Source organism: Chinchilla lanigera, unplaced genomic scaffold, assembly GCF_000276665.1.
Source record: "Chinchilla lanigera isolate Chin_1 unplaced genomic scaffold, ChiLan1.0 scaffold00036, whole genome shotgun sequence".
NCBI classification, from domain to species: domain Eukaryota; kingdom Metazoa; phylum Chordata; class Mammalia; order Rodentia; family Chinchillidae; genus Chinchilla; species Chinchilla lanigera.
The window spans coordinates 3,640,548-3,644,172 of NW_004955437.1; positions in this window are offsets into that span (position 1 = coordinate 3,640,548).

The following is a 3,625-nucleotide window of genomic DNA, read 5'->3' on the forward strand; positions in this document are numbered from 1 at the left end:
AAACACCAGACTCCCAAAGTTAACAGAGGAATGGTTTATCTAGCTCACAGCTTGTAGAGGTTTCAGTCTATAATCGGCTGGGTCTATAATCGGCAGAGTGGCACGGCAGAGGGGCATCCCAGGGGAGAAACAGTTCACGGCACCTGAAGACAGCAAAAGCAAGCAAGCAAGGGGGCTTAATGGCGTCTTTCTGCCCCTTATATCTGATCCAGACTGCTGGGATTAAGGCAGTGCCAAACCAATCAGTGGGCTGTTTAGTAATCACACACACTTAAACCCAGCAGCACACACTCTAGATCCAGCCACCTCTAAAGAAGCCCTATGACCACATGAGGCCTGGGGGGACATCTAGACACAAACCATAAAAGAGGGTCTCCCTTTATAGTTCAGGCTGGCCTTGAACTCACTATGTAGCCCAGGCTGGTCTTGAACTCATGGCAATCCTCCTGCCTCAGCCTCTGAGTGCTGGGATGACAGGCGTGCCACCACCACACCTGGCCCACCCCTCATCTTTCAAATCATTGATATTAATTCCTATAGTTCCTTTGGGACATAATACTGTTCTAGATTTATCAGTGTGGGTGCCAAAAGCTTTGGCTTAGATCTTCCCAGCACATTAACCCTTAGTTCAAGGGTTAGAGGTGCAGGTGAGGGTTCTCCCGGTTCCTGGCATGACCTGGTCTAATGTCTCAGAGCGTGAGACGGGCTTGAGGCCAAGGATTCAGCACCATGACAGTCCCTGAATCTTACCCTAATAATCCTGTGTTTTATAGCAACACGCTTAGCAGATTTTTTGAGCCGCGTCACACAAAAGTCTTGAATTTCACTTTTTTCCTTGAATCAATAATTTAGTCATCGGCCAGGTGTGGTGGCGCATGCCTGGAATCTCAGCACTCAGGAGACTGAGGCAGGAGGATTGCCGAGAGGTCAAGGCCAGCCTGACTAAATAGTGAGACCCTGTCGCAAAAGAAAAAAAATCTAGTCATTTGCGCTTCTCTTGCTTGACGTTACCCAAAGCCATGACACGCAGCCAGCTCACGCGGTGCTCCCGACGTCCTCATGCCTCGCTGATCCAGCTACAGACAAAGCCGTTCAGTTCTCCAGAAGCTCACGCTCACAGCGTACACAGCCCTGGCGCTCACAGCTAATCAATGAGCTGCTTCTTCTCTGCGTACCAAGGCCTGGCGTTTCCCGATTCCAGACATGAATGGGCGTCTCAGGCCTTTTCCCTAGGCTTGCAGCTATTGGCACTGGACCTTTCTGGGGCCAGCGTTTGGACTGAGAAGGACTTCTTGGTGCCAGCAGTCAAAACCCTATTCTGGCTAATGAAAGCAAAAGGAGGGAAGCGGATGGATCCTGGGTGGGCCACAGAGCCGAAGGAACAGGGTCTCCTGTCTGAGTGACGCGGAAATCAGGGTGACTCTGTAAGAGCTCAGGGATTGTTTCTGGTGGGTGTTGCCAAGGCCCAAATAAGCAACAGTCGTTTTTCTTCTCATGCCAGCCTACCAACAGTTCCGATCCCCCAGAAGATCTGACGGCGGAGACTGGCTCCCCCACTCAGACCTGTCCCGGGTCTGTGTGTCCTGTGTGACTGGCTGGCCCAGCGGAACCTCGGGAGGCAGGAGGGGCTGCTCGCCGGTGGCAGGGGTGCTGGGTGGCCCGGGAAGGGTTCCGCCAGCTCCTGAGTGTGGCCCGAGCCTGAGGGACCGACACAGCCCCTCTCTGGGAACCGCCGGGGTGCCCTCCATGAACCGCCATGCTGAAGGTGGCCACAGAACCAAAGATATCTAAGGACAGAGGAAACATGGGAAACAGTACGGATACGCTCAAGGCGGAGTTATCTGAACAGTGAAGAACTAGAAACTGCCAAAGGGGACGTGATTAAAGAATCACGGCTTGTACATACCCTGCATCCTTACACAGGTATTAATGTTCTGGGGGAAAAATAATACAAAAATATGAATGGTTGTCTCGGTTACTTTTCTCTCATTGCTGAGACAAAATACCTGACTCCCAGAATTAAGGAAGGAAAGGTTTATTTAGCTCACAGCCTGTGGAGGTTTCAGTCCATACTCAGCTGGCTCCAAGGCACAGTGGCCCATGGCAGAGGGCAACCGTTCATGGGGGCAGAAAACAGCAAAAGCAGCAAGAGCACAAGGGAGGAGCAGCTGCAAGCAGCCTCTTTCCCCTCCTTTACACTATGCAAACTACCCGCCCCAGGGCAGGGGTAGTGCTCACATCCATAATTCCAACACTGGACCATGAATCAGTCATAAACTCTAGAAGCCCGCCCCAGGACTGCGTGAGGCTTTGGGGGATATCCAGACACAAACCATAACAATGGTATAATGTCAAGTGGAAATTTTACATAACATTGTATATCCGGCAGTGCAAAGTAATTGCAGAAGGAGGCAAATGAACCGAGATGTTAACAGAAATAAATATAATAACCATCAGCACCAATTTTGGGGGCGTGGTACTGGAGGGTGAATCTAGGGCCTTCACGCAGAGCTACATCCACATCCATTTTTACATTTTTTTGGCGGCAGGGGCGGGGGTTGGTTTCCGGTACCGGGAACCGAACTCACGACCTTGCGCTTGCCAAGCAGGTGCTGTGTCGCTGAGCTAAATCCCCAGCACCCTCATTTTTACATTTTGTTTTGGATTGTTTTTGACTTAGAGTCTCATTAAGTTGCTAACTGGCCCAGGCTGTGCTCCAACTTGAGATCCTCCTGCCTCAGGCTCCCAGAGTGCTGGGATCCCAGGCGTGGGCCACCACGCCCGGCTGAGAGTGTGGATTTCTGAACACTTTCCTATGTGATGCGTTGGGCTGAACATTTTACAGATGTCACCTAAACCTTCATCACCCCTATTTTTGTTAGTAGATGACTGAGTTCATTTCATGTTAGTAAATGACTAGAGTTCAAGTCTGTTTAAAGCCAAATTCCATGTTTTAAGATCATCTTATCTTTCCTTAGTTCCCTAGGTCGGCGTTAGGAAGGATTTTTATTCTTTCGTGTATACTTCCCTGAAATTTCTTAGTTCTCTACACTAGCCATGCAGTTCGTGAGTGGTGAGTGAAAGCAGAAGAGAGACATATTTTTTAAAAGGAAACAATCTGCAACAAGAATATTTAGTCAAGGGGAAAAGGCATTAGAATGAGCTAAGATCTGAGAAGGCTCGTGCAGTGTGCTTTGTGCTCGCTTCGTTTTCACGCACTGCTCGCCGTGTTTTAGATCAATGCACGCCGCACACCTTCTGAGGTGTGTCGGGTCAGGGTGGGGACTTCTCCAGGCGGGGGGCGGTGCCACACGGCCCAGCCTGCGCGGACGAGCGCGGGTGGCGGGCGAGCAGCGGGGGCGGGACTCCCGGGCGTCGGGCAGGGTGGCAAGTGTCCAGCTGTCTTTGAGGACAGGGGCTCTGTCTTTTTATGATTGTCATGTCTGGGGCCCTGGCATGAAAGGCATCCCGCAACACGGACTGGGCACACGCGCGGTCTGAGCAGTCGAGCGGGTGACGGGCCGGGAGCCGCGCCCGGAAGGGCCGCTGACCTGGGCGGCGCAGGGCGGGGTTCAGCGGGCGGCGAGGAGGCCGCGGGAGGGCGCGGAGAGACGCGGTCTCACCT